Here is a 20,685-nt window from a genome sequence, read left to right as displayed (position 1 = left end):
CAGAAAACTGCAAAGATGCAACAGTTTCAGTGACCCAAACCGTCTCTTTCTCTTTCATTATCATCCATAATCATTACATTATCTTGTTTTCTTTTAGAAGCCAATATACCAAAGCAATAAAGTAAGATATATTCCCCAAAATATCAACGTTTACAACTTGAGTCCGTCTGTACCACTGTGTTTCTCACATTAAGAATGTTGTCAAACGCATCAGCGCCTATTAAAACCGTTCTGCCGTTCTGCGTTGCATTGACAAGGGATTGCTTTTAACTTTGTAGCCTTGCTATGACAAAATAAGCCTGTTCTGAAAAGCAAATATCCGTTCACTTCATCTCAGCTGTTCCACTCAAACAAGTGACGTCCAGGCATCACGACTTGCCATTACAATGTTTATGCAACAATTTATATTCCTTACCTTCCTGAAGTAAACCACCGTTTGCATATACAAACCGCTGTGTGAGCAAACGGGAGAAAAGACGCCTGCGGGTTTCCTCTAAGATTCCTAGCTCTCAACGGAGGCTTCAGTTATCACCGGACATGTGTTCTACATTTTGTTCAACGTGAAAAGGGTGAGGAGATCTCACAGAACACCGGGAAATCTCTGGAACTAAAAGAGCTCCCCTTGTCTCGCTAAGAGCGCTGCTCCATCGATGGCTTGAGATGGTGAGTCGGGATGTCTGCAGATGTAAAAGCGGAGGGTGCGCGCGGTGTGTGTGGAGCTGCAGAGTGACACTGAGCGCGTGTGTGCGTGTGTGTGTGTCTGTGTGCGCGTGTGGACGCAATGGATCGTCTGAAGCACGAGCTGCATCACAGCCTAGAGGTGAAACCTAATTGGATTGGTCTGTACATCAGCAAGGGCAGCAGCAGATCAACTTCAGCGGGAACTCTCTCTCTATCTCTCTTTTTCTCTCTCGCTCTCTCTCTTTTTCTCTCTCTTTCAAGAGTTAAATGGTCCACCCGAGCATGCAAGGTGAGATATCAGTTTTGCCACCTTTAGGCTTAAAATAGCACCATAAAATAGCCTTACTGGGTTATTGTAGTTATTATCCAAGTTTACGTACATGAAGAGGCATAGAATGAAAATAATAAATCAATATTGATTACCTGTAAAATGTCTGTCCCAAGCTGAAGTGAAAATAATCTTAAAATTCTATTACATACATTTTATAAAAAACTAAATCTGTATTAAAATAAATAAATATTAACCATACTGTAAAATAAATAAATATGAATAAATAAAAACAGTCAACATGATAATATTTACTGGATTTTACACCATATGCTAATACACTGGTGTATACATGTTTCTGTTTGGATTTCTCATCAATCAACAACTTGCTTTTTACTTATATATATACAGTATGTGTGCGTGTGTTTAATATTATTTGAAATATATAATGATTTCACATAATATAACTGTAATACACAATTATGATAATTTAACAACAATATACATGTAATGTATAATATATATTTTATATATAATTTAACATCATATTAATAATTTTATATTTATTTAATTATAATAACTTATAATATTATTTATAAGTGTATATATGAATTTATATAAATAACATGTAAACAAATATGATGGTTTGTACAGGAAATACCTCTGTTTTTTTTAATATATATATATATATATATATATATATATATATATATATATATATATATTTATTTTTATTTACTTTATTTAAAGTATACACATTGCCTTATATATTATATTAACTGTTATTTAGATTTTTTCATGAGGAAATTCTTCTAAACTTCTAAAAATATTTGAATATTTTACAGTTAAATGACTTTTATAATGATAAGAGTTTTGAAATATAATCAAATTTTTGTTCTGCAAAAGGGGATTGACAGCTCAAAATGTAACAGGTTTTTACTGGTGTTCTGTATTGTACTGTATTATGTTTCCATTAAAATCATCATATTTTTTATATTCATAAAAAGGTATATATAAAATGTCATATTATTTTATTTAAAAAAAAAAAAAAATCTATGTAACCTTATCATAGAGAATGCTACAGTAAATTGTCTTAACATAAATTTTTACAGGCTAGACGGAGAAAGACAGATAATAATGACTAAATCTATACTGATAATCACCAGGTGTGACTTGAAACCTCAATGTCGTAAAGTAGGCTCAAATTGACACCAACAGTGTCAGCTTTACTGAAGCCAGTGCCAACAAGATATTGACTTTTTTATGACTGGCAGCAGTCAATATGTGATATGTATCTTGGCACTAAGCCATATATGTACTGCATTATTACTGTAGCAGATATTTTACAGAGTATAAGAAAACACTTTGCTATGCAGTGGTGGCAGTGGGTCCTTGTTTTTATTCCATTTGCCTTGGGTAGCCATGTATACGGCATGAAGTGTGATTAAAAATGTATAACAATACGTGAGGATATGTAGTCACAGCAATTATTAGAAATAAGGCAGCTGTATTGAGTTTCAGGTGGTGTTGAATGACCTGCCTGGGTCTGTGCTATTAAAGTTCCCTCCATAACAGTTATTAAGCCTCTAAAACTGCATCTGCTTTGTCTTTCAAACAGGGCCAAGTGGAAAGAAAGATGAAAGGATGCAATAGTTTGGAGACCATCCATCCATACGCATGAGGTGTCACAGGACTACAGGAGAAACAATGGTTGAGGAACAAATGGTGCGTGCTATAAATATGTTCTGCGAGTATCAAAGGGGCCTAGTTTGATTTCAATAGACATTATACTGCAGCTCACTGGCGTTGGTCTGTGAATGATACTTGAAAGGGAATAAAGGGTGACATTTACATACAGTATGCATTTATTTTTAGTTGTTTGACTAGTATGGCCAAAAACGATTAACCAATTTGAAAAACAAGTCACAAATCAAGTCACACACTGATTTCTAGTACATTATATAACTGCCTTTCTCCCAAATGTTATAACATAAATATTTATAATTATATAGACATCTATAATGACAATTATGTATTTATAGTATATTTATAAAAGTAATACATATATGTAATGATAGCATTTATAAAATGATTCATAAAAACAACATATAATTTGCTTTTTATTTAAAATAAGTCACACAACTCACCTAGTGGGTAGATAAATGTGTCACTTGACATTTTTTTCTGACCACTGCATTTTTGTGAAGCCAAACAGTGTGTGATTGATGATCAAGCCTCAAATGATGGATGATCAATACATCTGCATTGATTTTTCGGACTCCTGTGTATAGTCTGCTATGAGCCATAATGTGAGGGTGAAGGACAAGGTGGAAGAAATAAGCAAAATAATGTGTCAGACAATAGCAATAGACAATTTAATAAGGAGTTGTAATCTACTGTGACTGCAGGTCAATAGAAATGTGCTAGTCAGCTGCCTACGTCAGTGCACCCTAACAAGGAAATATCTAGCTGCTATGCCTGTCTGTCTTAACCACAGTTTAGGACCAGTTCATACAGATTTATGCTTATATTTAAACATCCAACAGACCTAGACATTACAGTTACACTTTTTTATTTATTTCACTAAGACCTAGATAACCTGTGATTCCTTATTATATACAATCTTTTATTTATAATTACCTTTTTTTTGGTTCCACTTTATATTTGGTGGCTTTAACTACTACATTTGTACTTACATTTAAATTAACAATTGTGTAAGTAATTGTTTTTACATTGTACTTACATTAAAAAAAATACCTGCATGTAATTTCATCTGCAATGAATTTCCCTTACACCTTAACCCACCCTTTAATTTACCCATACCACCAAACCATTCCCTAACGTTACCCATATCCCACCTCAATAGCAGTAACAATGTTTTGCAATACAGTATGAACATAATAAGTACATTGGGTCACACTTTATTTTTAGGGTCCAATTTGTGCTATTAACAAACCCTTGGTACAACTTCTGGTAAATATTTTTTAGTACTATTTATGTATTGGGTAGGATTAGGGATGTAGAATGTGGTCATGAAGAATATGTGCTTTTTAAGTACTAATAAACAGCCAATATGTTAAAAGGCATAATAATAAGCAACTTGTTAATAGTGAGAACTGGTCCCTATACTGAAGTGTTACCGTACATTGTACATTGTACTTTTTTTTTTTTTTTTTTTTGATGTAAGTACATAGTAGTTTTCATACCTGTAAAGCTACAGAATGAGACCAATTTATATCGGTTTCTGTAAATAGTATGTATTTCTCAATATTAAATATAGTGTAACAAAAAAAAAAGTAAAAAAATGTATTATACACTTCAACTGAACCATACATACAGTACATATATAATTATAATTTATTGTAAATCTTATAGTATATGATATTTTTTTAAGTAGTGGGATGTTTTTCTTTAAAATTATTTATTTAAATTAGAATTTATGTAGAAAATAAATACAGAATGTAATTATAATTGTTCATAATATTATTTATTACAATTACACCATTAAACAAACTTTTATAAAAGTTTGTTTCGCTTTTATTTTTTGCATTTCTTTAAGATGCTGAACACGAAAACCACATTACCATTGGTCATAAAGAGTAAAAAAATACTCATACTCATACATAATTACTCATGCACAAAAATGATATGGTGTGTAATTATGCACAAAACAGAGCTAAAAACAACAGTTTAACATAAACAGTCACCAAAAGCGTGTGAGCCAAAATTTCAGAAGTGTTCGACAACGTTAGATGATTTGTCCCACAATGTTGAGGAACGTTCTAGAAATCACTAGAATATTACAGAATGTTACAGAAACGTCTAGAATGTTCCCATCCTTGCAAAAGCAAAATATCTTTAAAAAATGTGCAAAATTAGCACAAAAACTTACCTGTCCTAAACCAGTGCATCATAATTAATGATATGTATGTATGCATGTATATACTGTATGTATCACAGTCCATCAGAAACGTCCTGCAGCTCAGTGTGTCTATAGTGCCATGTGTTGACATCGGTATTACCAGTGTAAATAAGGCAGGCTGATTTTCTGTTGTATAGAGGCACTCTGGGCCCTTGTGAACAATGATTAAGTGATACTGAGCTTCTGCATCTTTAATTCTAAACTTTCTGCCAACATTGTGTCAAAGCACTCGGCGTTACCAAGACTACAAAACATTTTGGGAATGTAATGCATGTTTAATACTCAGTATCATGTGGGCATGTGTGTGTAGGCAGTTGCCATAGAAACACCAATCCTAGCATCATGCACAAGTAACATTTTGGCACAGCAAAAGGGTAACAGTATGCCTCAGAGCTAGAATTGCACGATGCCATCAATACATCTGATTGACTTTGATTAAAAAGGAAAACATAATGGCCTGTAAAAGTGTACATAGTTGACGCCTAAAAGAGAATGCAAGCATATGCATTTGTCATGTGTGCATGCCAGTGTTGGTATGTGCATGCTTGTGCGTTTCGTGGGAGGGTGTTTATAGTGGGAGCGTTTATGGTGGGATTTAAGAAATAGTTTCAGCTTAACAGGTAGTTGCCCACACCAATATCCAGTTGTTCCATCCAAATATACACAGCGCTGGATACTCTTTCTATGAGACCAAAATAAACAGCATAACATATAAACTGAAATGCTAATAGTTTCATATAGACGTCGTTGAAGCATTGCAGTGCTGCTAGCTTGGGAGTTTGTGCAAGACAATTGATGCTAGCGATCTTCTGTGTTTATTTACTCGGTGTGTATGTGCATGGCATTAAGTTATCAGAGAGCCGAGTGTTAGCGGGGTAAGGCTGATGGCTATAATTTAAGTGAATTTCTGTGAGAAGGAGAGGCGGGAGGGACCGCTCAGTTAAATTATACTAATAAGCGCCCAATCGATGCAGGACCCCTTGCTAAAAATAGAAGCATGCCCTGTTGGGAATTACACAGAATGGCTGAGGTAGGAAATACTGCCACTGTTTTTGGTGCCAACCGAACGTGGTTCTGTCAGGCGACATTATAAATTAAGTGATCTGGAGTGATGTACTTTTCAATTCAATGATTAATAGATTTCTGAAATGCAAGGCGAAAGAAATGCATTAATGAAGCAGCCATTGGTCTAGCAGCCATGCAGGCCAGGAGGAGGGGAGAGACGGTTGATGTCTACAGGAAAAAAGCAGTGGGACCCATCCATTTGTTTGCTGGTGTATTTTTAGGCTCTGAAGCAACATTCAAAAAAGCCACCGCACTGGAGGAGATTATCTTACAGAGAAATCTCAGTTCTGGATAATAGAATTGAAACACTTGACTGGTTTGAACATGTCTCCAGCTGGCTTTCCATTGCATGTTTTTTATTTTTATATATTTTGGAGCCCTAACACCAGGGAAAATAAATTACTCTATGAGGATCTAGAGTTAATATGTTAAAGGAAAATAATTATATTTTAATTATTTTATTAAATTCAACAACAAAAAGTCCATCAATAGCCATTGTAGACTTTTTTCTAAAAAGTAATAAAAAAAATTCATTTCCACCACAGTGTCATTTCCACCTATGTTTCGGTTCGTTTCTTTTCTTTTCATTTCATTTCATTTTCCTTTTTATTTTCTAAAAAGTAATAGAAATAGAGTAATTTCCACCAGTGTCATTTTCACAACATACAACACACATTTAATTTCAATTCCTCAAAAAAATGTCTAGTTCTAGATATTTTTCTTTTCTCTACAAAGTATAAAAACAATGTAATTTCCACACATTCTCAAAATATTTACTGTCCTATTTAATTTCATTTATTATTTTCCTACAGAAACTGCAAAAATAGAATTGTTTTTTTATTTTGTCTCTCTAAAAAGTAATAAAAACTGTTTAATTTCCACAACCTCTCAAAATATTTACTGTTCTATTTAATTTCATTTAATTTTTTACTACAGAAAGTTCAACAATAGACATTCTTTATTTTCGTAATAAAAGAACTAAAACTGTATTTTCCACTTCTCAAGTTATTTACTGCTTAATTTAATTAAAAAAAAATTTCCAACAAAAAGTCTAATAGACATTCTAGACATTTTTTAAAAAAGTAATAAAAACTGTATAATTTCCACCAATTCTCAAATTATTTATTTATTTTCTTGTTTAATTTAATTATTTTTTTCCCCACCAATAAGTTATAATAATGTAATATAACAACAATAGACATTCTAAACATTCTTTATCTAATCTCCACTCAAATTTTTGGAGTTTTTTTTTTTTTTCTGTGGTCTTTCAAAGCTTGAAAGTTCAATGAGATTTCCTTTGAATTCTCTTGTTTTCTTCATCACATCACATCTCATATTTCTTCACAAGCTGTTCCCTGACACTGTTGTCTACTTGATAGTCCAGTACACGAACTGTACTTAACTTTTTGGGGGGCAAAATTGCTTGGTGTTATACTGTTCTATGTTAAAGGAAAAATATGTTTTCTGGTCAAATGGCAAGCAACTCGTTTTAATTACTTTTTCTGTGTTCATTTTGGACCCTGTTTATTTGTATCTACACAGATGTTATGTAACAAATGCTGATAGCAAAATTGATGGGCAATATGGGCTTGCTTCACATTATAATTACTGTAGCAACAAACTTATGGAGGTGATTTGTCAAACGCTGAACTAGACAGGTGTGCTTAACCAGCATATTCAAACACTTGTTTCACATTTGTAGTAACAAGGCCACACATAGGCATAGCGCCATCACTTGCTATCTTTCTGTCTTTCTCAAGAGTCCTCAACAGTTATACACTCACGCATGCACACATACACACAGGCAAAGTGAGGCCCACACACAGAAAGACTCTCACATGGATGTTCCCACACAAACTTTCTGTGAATACTAACAGCCTTCCTCGAATATATGATGCACTGCATTTTGCATCTGAGTTAGACTGTTATCTTCTCAGCTGCACCTCAATGAATGACTTTAATTATTGTATAACAGCAAGTACTTTTTTTTTGTATATGAAGTAAGCAGTTTTCTTTATATTATAAAGAAATTAGACTACCTTAATTAGGCTTTGAATTAAGGTTGTGTAATGATGTCTCTGAAAATGAAATTGTTTCTGAAACTGTACATGAAAAAGGCTGAAGGCTAAATATAAAAGAGAATTGAAATTTACTGCAAGCCAAAAATTTATTTTAATTATAAATATATAGTAGAGGTGTCCCCGACTAAGGATTTTCTTAGTTGAATCATAATTTTCGAATTTGCGCTACGTCACGGGAAGGGTGATGTAGAGACCAGAGAGCTTCAAAGCATGTGCTGTGGATACAGTGGCAGCTTCTGGTAGAATGAGGGCAGCGCTTGCAGGGATGCCGGAAGTATGGCAGGAGACAAAGCATTGCGTTCCCTCTGGGAACTAGGGTTACATATGTAATGTAACGGAAACAGGTCAATTTAGCTCAAAGGGAATCATGTAAGATTTTAAAGGGAATTTGAACAGAATCACTGTTTCACGGCTGGTCACTTAGACGCCCTGCTATTCAGTGAACGAGCCGTTTAACATAAAATCTGCGCTGGATACTAATATCCAAACTATAGTGAAACACTATCAATTAGCACAGTAACAAGATCGGCAGTTTAAGACATTAACTTGTAAGCACAAAACACAAGATACTTCTCTTTTTAATATGAATAAGGCTTTATTAGATAAATCTAAGACATATAAACTAATCTAACACATAAACGCATACACTCACACATTCATACAAGTTGCAGGAAGATCGAAAGTTAGGGAAAGATGAGTTTAAGAGAATGGAAATATGGAATCCCAAGTTTACAGCAATACGTTAAATTGCATAGACATGAACAACCATCAATCACGTAATTAGCGCTCGCATTGAGTTCCTCAATGAGGTTAAAATTATATTAGATACACCAGTAAAGGTCACAGTCTGGAGGTAAAGTTACTTGCATCTCCTGTGAATAAGGAGCCTCGGTGAAAGGGCTATCCCGAGGTCGTTGATTGGCTGGAAGTTCAGTCGCTGAAGTGACGTCTTGGGAAGCCCGTGGTTGTTGGGCGTTGGCTGAAAGTGCAGAGACGTGTGGGCTGGTTGAAGTTGAACGGGCACCCGAGGTCAGGCGTCGGAGACTCGACATTACAAAACTTAACTCAGAACACGAAACTCTCAAACGGAAAAGAAAAGAAATAAAGTTTGACGAGACTAGGTTGTGTTCCTTCTCATCGTGGCTAAGTAGCAGCAGGCTTGCAGGCCGAAGCACGCTGGAACCGGGCTCAAAGAACAGTGATGATTAAACAGCATGGCTAGAAGCTAAAAGCTAAAGCTAGGTAGCAAAGCTACAAGCTAAAAGCTAAGAGCAGGCTTGACTAATAGCAGAGACTAAAAAGCAGACTAAAAGCTGGCATGACTGATAGCACAAGCAAGGCTAGAACTAAAAGCAAAGATTTTACGATGTCCTCAGTTTTTAAACTGGCCTGTTGGCCACACCTCAAATGTTGTCTGGACCAATCAGATATTGTCTTGGCTCGAGGGGTATCATAAATCATTTGTTTATCTTACCAAGCATGTGGTCCGAATTTTCCTTCCTTGCAGGGTCTAATTTTGGACATGATTCCTATAACACGAATACAATACATGGGACAAATAAATTATTGTCAGGGCTAATTCAAGCAAGAAGATTCGATCACACATATACCAAACACAATTATAAATCGTGAAGCTATGCCATAGTTATAAAAAAAAAAAACATACACAATAAGTGATTATAACATGATAGTCAAATGTGTGGGTTCCACATAAATGAATATGGAGTGATGCGATGGACTGATTCATTTTGCCTCTGAGTCTTTTTGAGTTCATTCTGGTCCATATATATGTACAAAAGCAGTTTCTTTGCCATTCTCATGACAAAGACTTTTCTGTGAAGACTTTTCTGTGAAGACAGAGGTTTAAAGCCCTTCCCCCCCTTAGGAATTTCAGTCTGGTTCTGCTAGGTGGGGGGAAGTCAATGGAAGTGTCTAACTCATGGGTTTCCATGTGATGTCCAGCGTTGCATTTCAATTACGAACAACACATTTGGCACCAAATTTCTCTTCTTTGAATTGAAATTGTAAATAATTGTTCTAGTGGTGTTAATGTTGAAGCTGTTGTGTGAACAAGTTGGTTGGTCATCTTGCTTGGTTCTTTTGGCACTAGAACTGATTTATGACTTCCTGAGGAATTCGGCTCTCGTGTTTCAAACATCGCTTTGATAGACTCTTTAATTTGTCTGGTTCGACTCATTTCTGTTGCAGTAATCTTGATGCGTATCCCCTTCGGGAACTCGAGCTGTGTTGAGACGCTTTGGGAATGAGTATGCCTATGCCACCAGACTTGCAAGTCCCTGTCTAGTAAAAAAAAGCACAGCTAAGGTGAGAGAAAAGGAGCCAGGAGTGATGCAAAATGCAGGTATAGAATCTGACTAGTAAATGTAGTGGACATTCCGCAGCGTCCTGAAGGCCAGCTTCTGTATGAGTGAGCCTTGACCCCCAAAGGAAGTGAAGTGACATTCAGCCAAGTATGGTGACCCATACTCAGAATTTGTGCTCTGCATTTAACCCATCCGAAATGCACACACACAGAGCAGTGAACACACACACACACACACACTATGAGCACACACCCGGAGCTGTGGGCAGCCATTTATGCTGTGGCGCCCAGGGAGCAGTTGGGGGTTCGATGCCTTGCTCAAGGGCACCTAAGTCGTGGTATTGAAGGTGGAGGGAGCTGTTCATGCACAACCCCCACCCACAATTCCGTCCAGCCCGAGACTAGAACTCACAACCCTTTGATTGGGAGTCCAACCCTCTAACCATTAGGCCACGACTTCCCCTTAACAGGCACAGAGCGAGCCAGCCAGGAGTCGAACCTAGAATATTCTGATCCATAGTCAGACACGTTATCCATTGAGTCACTGGCCTGGAAAGGGGAGATCAGAGGACTCAAGGCTATGGATAGCATCCCTATCCTCAGCCTCAGTGAACCATGTAGGAAACATGAAACTAGTGGGTCTCTCCTGAAAGACAGACCACCGAGAGTGTCGTGGTAAGCAGCTAGGGCTGCCATGGAAACTGTCAATGTGGAGTGGGATAACCCTGCAGAGAACCGTACCTGCAAGAACTCCAGCACTGAACCAACTGGGTTGAGCTGTCGGTTGCCGCTTTAGGAAGTGAAGGTTCACTTCAAGGAGTACAGTTTCCTCATAGAAGGAACTCTGCACTGGAGAATGGTCTCAGCAACCTCAATTGAGAGACCGGAACTTAAGAGCTTAGAACTTAGAGCTTACTTAAAGCTACTATCTCAGTGCCCTGAAGCGGAGGACCAGCAGGGAACAGAAGAGACCTCCGAAGAGGTAGTAAGCCTCCCAGTACCGCTACATTTCTGGGCGGAGACAGAGAAGCACTTGCCGGAGACCGATGTGCCCTGAAGAATGGTGCTTCAGGGCAAAGCTGGTGGCAGAACCACTACATTTCTTGGCAGAAGCTGAGAGAAGCGCTCGCTAGATACTTCTGTTCCCTGAATCACCGCTACACCCTGAAGCACCGCGGGTGGCAGGGTTGACAGACCGATCCCCTGAAGGCACTGAGGAGAGACAGGCACCGTATTATGAGGTGTACATTACTGCTTAACAATGTCCAGAAAAAACGCACACAAAAACACGACAGATACAGTAAAAACATCACAATGTCTCAGCTTAGCTCAAAATAAATATCAAGGAATACAGGTGTGTCTTAAATAACGACTTAAAAATTCCAATAGTCTGAGAAATTCTTAGGTGTGCAGGTAAACTATTCCACAAATTAATGAATGTGTCAGGGAAAAACATTAAGGAGACAGCCTTAAATTTGAATAATTTACTGATAAATAAGTGCTATCTTTGTTTCGGCTTAAGAGATGAACTGGGCGACACCGACTCGTCATCTACACAGTAGTGGATGCGCCTTGTATGCATGTTTCATACTGTTAACATAATTTGAGAAAATTTGTTTTCCATTTGAATTGATTCATTTGAAAGTAGACATTTGACTCTATGTAGATGTATTTTTAATGCCCATAAGGCAAAGATATACATGGAGTTTTGCTCTCAAGTTCACAGACTGAGACGGCAGGAAGCGCATCATGTTTGCATTCATTATTTTATAAAAGCTTGTTTTGTTGTTATTGTGAGTGCACACAAATAAACGTTGAGTCTTTACAGATTTGAAGGATGTATTACTGTTATCTGTATGACCAAAAACCGCTCACAGGGACCTGCAGGAACCTGGGGGTAGGACAGGCGAGAGAAAAGGAGATGGAAGGAGGAGCGACAGAGAAGAGAGAGAAAAAAAAAAAAATAGATTCTGGTTCCCCGACGCACTGCTGCTTGGCCCTCCACTTGTTGGGGGATCTCCTCCGCGGTGCCTGGCGGTGGCACTGGACGGCCCTCGGCAAATGGCACGACACTCCTCCGCCGCCCGCTGGGCGGCAACAGCTCCTCCGGTTTTGAGCAGCCAGCAGGAGTCCCCCGTTCCCTGCTCCCCCGGATTCCTTCACGGAAACAGCAGGCTCCGGCCCCCTGGCGAACGCCGCCGACTCCTCCTCTCCCTCATGGATGGCAGCCGCCCCTCCACATTGCCCGTCCCCGGCAACTCACTCCAGCCCACCGCCTCGAGCATCCATGGTGGCACACTTCCTCGCCAGCTTGATGGCACCGCGGATTCACCACAGCGGCGAGGGATCTTCAGCAGTGCGTCCCTCTTTCTCCCGGGCTTCGGCACCACTGTAATAATAAAAACTCCATAATCATCAGGAAGAAGGAGGCGGGAACGGGCGGACAACCAAACAGAAACTTTAATAATTATAAATAAACACAAAACAGCGCATCAGCCCCTCACGGACAACTGATGCGCACAAATAAAAACATAAAATAAAGCCCAGGCCTGGTCCTCTCTTGTCCTTCACTCGCTTCAGTTTTATATCCTTCCATCTCCTCCGTGGGACTCGAGACCGGTGGGTCGAGCAGGTGTCGGTCATCTCCAATCTTCTCGTTCCCACGGCCCTTGGCCCCGCCCCACTCGTCACAGCATTCTATGAGACCATGATCAGCACTCACAAAATAGTCTTCTTTTTAGTGTTTATTTTACATTAATCACCAATAGGATAAGACACTGCTGCCTGTGTTTTATAGCCTAAAATAGACCCTAAAAATAAGAATAGAAAACTCCCTGAATTTTCTAAAGGAAAATAAAAAAAGGTAAAAAGCAATAAAAAACACATAATGTCCCGGTCATGTTGTCATTTATTTGCTCTGTAACTGAATGGAATGTCATATTAGGCCTAATTATTTAATAATAACATAAACAGTGAAGCGTGTATCTAACCCTGGTGAGTGGAAGCTTGGTATAATACAATCACCCAAATAAGTCTTCATGTTAACAAGGAATAGTAGCCTACACAAACATTTCCAAAAATGTAAAAGGTTATTTTAAAATAAAGCATTCATGAATTATTTTATGACAAACATTTTTTTTCTCTTAAGTGCACTCATTTATTTAGCCTATAAAAATAATAAAGATAACTATTATTTTTATCATTATTATATATTATTATACAGGTTATGCATACGAAACTTTTATCCAAAACGACTTACAAAAGAACAAATTACTCCAGAGTCAGTCACAATTCCAGGTTTATTATACAATAATAATCAAGTGCTAAGATTACCACAAATTAAACAAGCTTTTGATGCACATCTTTCTTATTAAATCGTTGTATTCCACCTCGTACTACACTTGATGGAGAATCACTTAAGACACTTTGCTGTAGGCATATTCCACATATTCATCTTCAATAATACAGTAAATTAACACGTAGGCTACCTAGGAGCTTGCTGCATGAATCCGTGAGTACAGTTTACAAATCCGAGGGAACGGATTGCGAAAGCGTGCACACGGATTATGAATTCTTGGGTAGAGATTAAAAAAACTAAGGTACGGTTTACAGATCTGAGCGCACGGATTGGAAATTCGTGGGTATGGTTTATTAATGTAATGTAACCGTTTGCACGATTTGTTAAACCGAGGGAACAGTTTAAGAATTTGTGAGTATGGTTTATAAACTGAGGGGGCAGATTGCAAAACAGTCGCCACGGATTGTATTTGTTTTCTCCTACAGGTGACGTGCTGGGCTCCGTAGAAATCTTCAGTTGTGTGCTCGGCTGTGGGGGTGTTGTAACGTCTGGGTGATGTCTCATCGAATGGTTTTACAGATTTGTAGTATTACTACAGCATTTCACCCCTGCATTACAAATCACACAAATAGCTTCGTTCACAACACTATCAATGTCGTCTTGCTTGCGAAATCTAAATGCTTCCATACCTCTGAATTTCTATGTGAAGGTGGCTTCAACGTTGACAAAGCACCTTATACTGCCATTTTAAACACTGAATGAATGAAAGACAGGTTCTCCTCTCGCTCCTTGGTAACTTTGTGCAAGGCAAATAAGAGGTTGACATCTAGTGGAGAATAATAGTAATTAGATTAACGTTAATCTTTTGTTCAATGTTTGAGGAAATAAATAAGGATCAAAATCGATTCATGGCCTTTGAGAATCGATTTTGAATTAACCACATTTTAAAAAGCGATTAACCGAAAAATAAATTGTTTTACCCAGCCCTACCTACAAGTGACGAAGGTCACTGTGCGGTCTCTGGGCTGTGCAGTGTCCACTTTGGTGGTCTAGGAGTGCCAAAACAGGCTGTGTCTGGTCAATGTGAGGGACGCCCACAAAGCTTGGTTCCTTAATGCCCCTGTGTCCCAGACTGGCCTCTTTGGGGATGCGGTCAAGAGCCTGGCCCAACAGCTCTCGGGTGCACTGAAGCAAACTGAGGCGCACACCCTGTCCATGCTGGCAGCTGCTGCCTCCACCCATCTGCTGGTTACACCCACCTGACAGGCGACCCAGAGAGGGAGGAAGCTGCTCTTAGGTGATGGTGAAGGCAGGAGGTGAGGAGGGCTGGGTGGAGAATCTGGAAATCTCAATGAGAGAGTGGTTTTCTCTTTCTAGGAGGGTACGGAGAGTTGGGGGTAAACCAACACTGGACCACACTCATCATCCACCTTCACCAGGCAGCAGCGGGTGGTTTGAGAGCACCATTGAAGGCCCTACTCAGCTTCGCACCACTCACTCAGACCCCTCTCTGGTCCCCTCACTAGCTGCCCAAGTTGTGTCCCTGGATTTCACCTCGCTGCACCCTGTGGGTACGGCGCCAGTTTTGTTGGTCCCGCTTGCACGGAATATGGGTGCCTAGCTAGCACCATATCAGTATGAGGTCCTGCCCTCCTGACTGTCCCTGTTGCCCTGTGTCTTAAAATATGTGAACACGTTGCGAAAATGTGTGAACACATGGACTTGGTGCTCTTGCGCCTCTGCCGGATGGGCCTTTGGGTCTACTGGGAAAAGAGCAAACTGTCTCCGACGCAGAGGATCTCTTTTCTTGGTATGGAGATCAAACAGACAGCACAACTCATGCAGGAATTTTCTCAGAAGGTGTTGAACTGTTTGAATACATTCAAGAGCAGGATGGTGGCCTATCTGAAACAGTTTCAGAGGCTCCTGGGGCATATGGCAGCTGTGGCGCAACCGACAAGAATGGAGACTCCCCAGGTCCAGCTGATTCGGAGACATTTCAGAGCCGCTCAGGTAGACTTGTTTGCCTCTCCAGAAGCCTTTGACAGCCAGTGGATGCACTGGCACACGGCTGGCCATGAGGCCTACGCAAATATGCATTTCCCCAGTAAGCCTTCTTGCACAGACACTGTGCAAGGTCAGGGAGGATGAGGAGCGGGTCCTGTAAGTGCACCATACTCGCCCACCTGGACCTGGTTCCTGGAACTAATGCTCCTCTTGACAGCTACTCCTTGGCCGATTCCTCAGAGTAAGGATCTACTGACTATGGCACCCATGTCTGAAAACTTAATGTCTGGTCCCTGGATGTGACACTTAGGTTCTAGGTGACCTTCCTCGAGAGGAGGTTGACACCATCACTTCAGCGAGAGCACCGTCTATGAGAACAGCTTATGTTTGGAAGTGGAATCTGTTCATCGAATGGAAGACCCCAGAAGATGCCCGAACAGAGTCTTGCACCCTCTATACCCTCTTAGGACCTGACTCTAGTGCTCACAACACTACAGCAGGGACTATTTAAGCCTTTGCAGACAGACTAATGAAAACTCTGCTCCTGCTTGCGCTGGCCTCTATCAAGAGGGTAAGGGACCTGCATGCATTTTGGTCGATGATTCATGCCTAGAGTTGGGGCCAGCTGACTCCCAGATAACCCTGTTTGCCTCTTCAGAAGCCTCTCTGCCAGCGAGGTCCTGGCCCGGCAGTTTACCCAAGGTTCCCACTACTCCCTTCAGGGATTTGGTGGTGAGCCTGCAAGCACTGCCCCCGGAGGAAGTAGACCTAGCCCTAGCTTTGCTCTGTTCCATCTGAGCATTAAGATGCTATGTAGACCAGACACAAAGCTTCAGGACCTCAGACCAGCTCTTTGTTATGGAGGCCGGCAGAAGGGGATTGCCGTCTCTAAGCAGAGGATGGCCCACTGGATAGTGGATGCCATCACCCTGGCTTATCAGGCACAGGGTGCGCACTGCTGTTTAGGTTGCGAGCTCACTATAAGTGTTGCATCCATCACCATATCTTTTGTACCAACACTGAGTGGCCGGGATACCAGATGTTATGCACCTGCTGCCTACTTATACTAACGCTGTGATCAGCAGCAGTTGGATGCAATAATCACATGCCAGTGTGCATTGGATCATTTTGTTTACACTCAAAGTAGATTGTTCTCTCTAATCGAGATCCCAATTTGCCAGTCATTCGACATGACGTCTCCGTTCCCTCCTTAAGGGAACAAGGGTTATACCATACATAAACGAGACATTTCACCACACACCTGTGCTTTGTATTATACCATTTAGTTTGCTCTTGTTTGTATGCTTAGAGGAATGTAAGTTTATTTATGTATTCATGTATTCATGTCTCTGCTGTGTTTCAGAAATTTCTCAGTGCTCATCAAAACCTTTGACCATAAAAAAAAAATAATTTCCACTTGACTGTAAACAAAAATCATCAGGGTCCAGTTTCTTTGAAACTCCTATCTGCTTAGGTCAGTGTTGGCTGGGCAGCAAAACGTCAGGGCTCTGGTTTCTGTTGAACGAGGGCTCGTTATTTATGGTTTGCCAGCAGATAAGTGTCATATCACAGCAATGGAGAACTTCCTGACATTCTGCCATTCCTATCTGCTTTGCTGGCAGTCTTCATTTGTACAGACAGCCAAGGATGTGCCCCGTGATATCTGGAAAAAGGTCAGACAGAGAGTCTTATTTGTGCCATCATTGTGGTTGACAAAAGCTTTTTAGGCTAACAATGGATGGGAGAATAAGTGCATCTAATCTTCTTATCTAATTTGGAAAGTCCTCAAGTTTGATACATTTGTTTGATAACATCATTGTGACTGAATCTGATGATGATGAGGCTGAAAATGGCTTGTGTGGGTCAGATAGCTTGTCCTTAAGTGGTATAGGGCAATCAGTTTCTGGTTTCTAGCTCAAAACTGGTGTTGCATCATACCAAGGCCTTTAATTGCTTCAAGCACGGTAAGATGATATGTAAGGGATAATATACAGGGATAATGACTGTCGACTTGTATCACCATGAAGAGATTTATTTTGAAATAATGATTACTTACTGTACATTATCCTGCTTAATAAACAGTTAGGCACTAAATAAATCTAAATAAATAAGTCACTAAATAAATAAATATGTTTACAATTAGTTAAATTAATATAAAAATGGTCTGTTACAACATATAAGACAATCTGCCTTGCAAACAGATAAACTTTGCAACAATATTACAGTATTATAAATATTTGTATAATGATTATATATGTATGTGTGTTTAATGAACTGATATACAGCATTGCTACAGATGGCTATTAGGAAATATCATTCATAATTCTGAAATATTTGACTGCTGAATGCTGTAATTGACAAACAGTGGAGATATATATATATATATATATATATATATATATATATATATATATATATATATATAATTATTATTATTATTATTATTATTTTAAAGACATTTATATTTATGTTAAAATGTTTTTTTTTTAAGGAAAACTGCTTAATTAATACATCAGTATTGTCATACTGGTTTTGTTCAAACCAAATCAAAATGTTTGGGTCTATAAAAGATCTATCCAATAAAGTTTCAAGATGCTTGTTGCAAACAAAGTTAGTCAAAAAAAATAAATACAATTTAGATTGTGATACTGAAGACTGGAGTAATGGCTGCTGAAAACTAAGCTTTGCCATCACAAGAATAGTATTTTGATTTTACTATATTTTACATCAAGTAATTGCAGTTGTACAGGCATATTTTAAACATTAGCGACTGCCTTCAAAAACATTTAAGCAATCTTAAAGACCCCAAATGTTTGAGCGGTGGTGTATGTTTTTCTCTGCAAATAAATCAGGGATAGGAGAAAGTATTTTCAGGAAAAATTTACACATTTCACTTTTAACATTCAAGTGTTTTCAGTTAACTTTGTTTGCAACAAGCATCATTAAACTTTAATGATACCTTGTAGCCAAGTGAATTACAAGAATGAGTAAAGCAATTTAAAATAAATCAGCAGAATAGTTATCTCATTAATACATTTAAAATGAATCAGTGGAATGTTTACCTCATTAATATTGATTACGTGCGTAAGCAGCCTGTTCATGCTCACAGACACGTATCAGTGGCCTTGACAGCACATGTAATGATACTTTTGTGGCCTGTTTGATCTTATCCTCCAGTTGCAATGGGTGTCAGACGACCCAACAGTCACATGCACGTCCTGGATCTAATCCTTCATTCTTCCTCCACTTGCATGTGTAAGCACGGTTGAGATGAAAATCGAATGTCCGCTAGAACTACAAAGCTCGATTTGAACACCATGAGAGGCAATACTGACCTAACTTAGTTCAGTGCTTGTTGTGAAATAACCTTCCCATCAGCCAGTCATAATGATGGACAGCTGTGTTAAAAGGGTGGCATTATTAGAAATAGCCTGCAGTGAGCTCCTCTTTGAGGAATGGGAAGAAGTTTCTGGATTTATCCCCCCCTCCAAGGTCAGTTTCAGGGATCACAGTCTTTGCGACTCACCTCTCTGTGTACTTGCCATAATTGTAAGAGTACACCTAATTATGTAACCCACACCTAAAGGGATGACAAGCTCCGTCTACTTAATTAGACTGTCGAGAGAGAGAGGTAATTAACCTAATACAGTTTAATTACACAGAGTGCGTGTCCCTGAATGTTTAATCAAATGTTTATCTTGGTGTTCAATTCTGCATGCAATAGACTGGTATCATTAAACTTCGAAGTTATGGAAACAGTGAGTAGCCAGTTAATTTAAACAAAATGAGCAAATTTTTTTTTCTGTCTGTAAATAATAAATGACGGTGTATTGTATTGAATGAAGAAACCTGACCGTGGCTCTTTTCAAGTGTAAGTGCTATTGGAACCAAGAAAGTTCTTGACCATTTTTTCCGCCATTTTAGCACAGAGGTTTTTAACCAGAAGGCTGAAACCCACTAGGGCCACGGCAAACTTATCAGAGGATGACTTTAAATATTTATATATATATTTAATTGATATTTAAAAAAAAAATCTTACTCTAAATTAAATCAAATGAACATAATAAAATGAAGAAGTTAACTGAAATCGTATTTATTGGTATTTTCTCTCTTTATTGTTAACATACAGTTAAGTATATATTAAATTAATTAACTGTGTTCTTTCAACAGGTTCAATAAAAGTTTAAAATATTGCAGCTATGTCATAAGATCTGTATATAGAAACACTGCAAATATCATAGTGTATATGGTGGAGGCCTATATGTCAGAAGTGTTTTAGCATTATAGGAACTAGTTAATTAAGTAGCACAGCTGTATCATTGATAATAATAAGAAACGTTTCTTGAGCATCAGATCAGCATATTGGAAGGATTTCTAAAGTATCATGTGACACTAAAGATTGCAATAATAACTGCTGAAAATTTGGCTTTGAATCACAGGAATAAATTACATAAAAAATGTATTACAATAGAAAACAGTAATTTTAAATTGTAATATTATTTTACAATATTTGTAGTTTTGAGCACATAAATGCAGCCTCATGGTGAGCATAAGAGACTATATATTTATGGAAGTTATAGTTTTTTTTCTAGATTTTTATATTATACATTATACTAAATAACATTTATATATATAATGTACATATTATGTTCTTCATTTAGTGAATATGTTGTTTTAACGGCTGTCGACAATTCAGTTGATTGCTATTGTAAAAAAGTTATAGAAGATTCACAGTGTGCCATTTATCTGGCATTGCCAGCTGGACACTCTCAGATAAGGGGCATTTTAATGGCTCTGGGAGGAACTGCAGTTTAATAATTAGATGTAAAGGTGACTTTTGATTTTACTACGAGGGTGGGCCGGCGTATGTGCAAAAGGGGAGAGGCAGTTTTCACTTAATCTCACTGGGAGAAAAAGCCACTGAAAACCAATAGATTAGATTGCAAATGAAGATCGCAATCTGGGTGCTCTCAAGCAAGGATGGAGATGAAATCAATAGGTCTCCACACCGGTTCAAAGAACGATTCAGAGGGAACCTAT

General features: G+C 38.5%; 2 protein-coding genes and 1 long non-coding RNA gene across 3 annotated transcripts in view; 1 reads left to right on the top strand and 2 right to left on the bottom strand.

Annotated features, from left to right (window-relative positions):
* kcnb2b (potassium voltage-gated channel subfamily B member 2b) overlaps nt 1-801 on the bottom strand; it is a 106,826-nt gene extending 106,025 nt beyond the window's left edge. Inside the window, exon 1 of the mRNA XM_052596786.1 lies at nt 416-801. The gene's annotated coding sequence lies outside the window, so the exon portion shown is untranslated. The remainder of the gene's footprint in view (nt 1-415) is intronic.
* Nucleotides 1-20,685, bottom strand: part of LOC128013667 (uncharacterized) — a 189,216-nt gene that overhangs the window by 106,025 nt on the left and 62,506 nt on the right. The gene's annotated exons all lie outside the window — the stretch shown is intronic.
* LOC128013666 (transient receptor potential cation channel subfamily A member 1) overlaps nt 1-20,685 on the top strand; it is a 166,095-nt gene that overhangs the window by 108,023 nt on the left and 37,387 nt on the right. The window lies entirely within an intron of this gene.

This window comes from Carassius gibelio, chromosome B24 (assembly GCF_023724105.1).
Source record: "Carassius gibelio isolate Cgi1373 ecotype wild population from Czech Republic chromosome B24, carGib1.2-hapl.c, whole genome shotgun sequence".
NCBI lineage: Eukaryota > Metazoa > Chordata > Actinopteri > Cypriniformes > Cyprinidae > Carassius > Carassius gibelio.
This window is presented reverse-complemented; position numbering and strand designations above follow the sequence as displayed.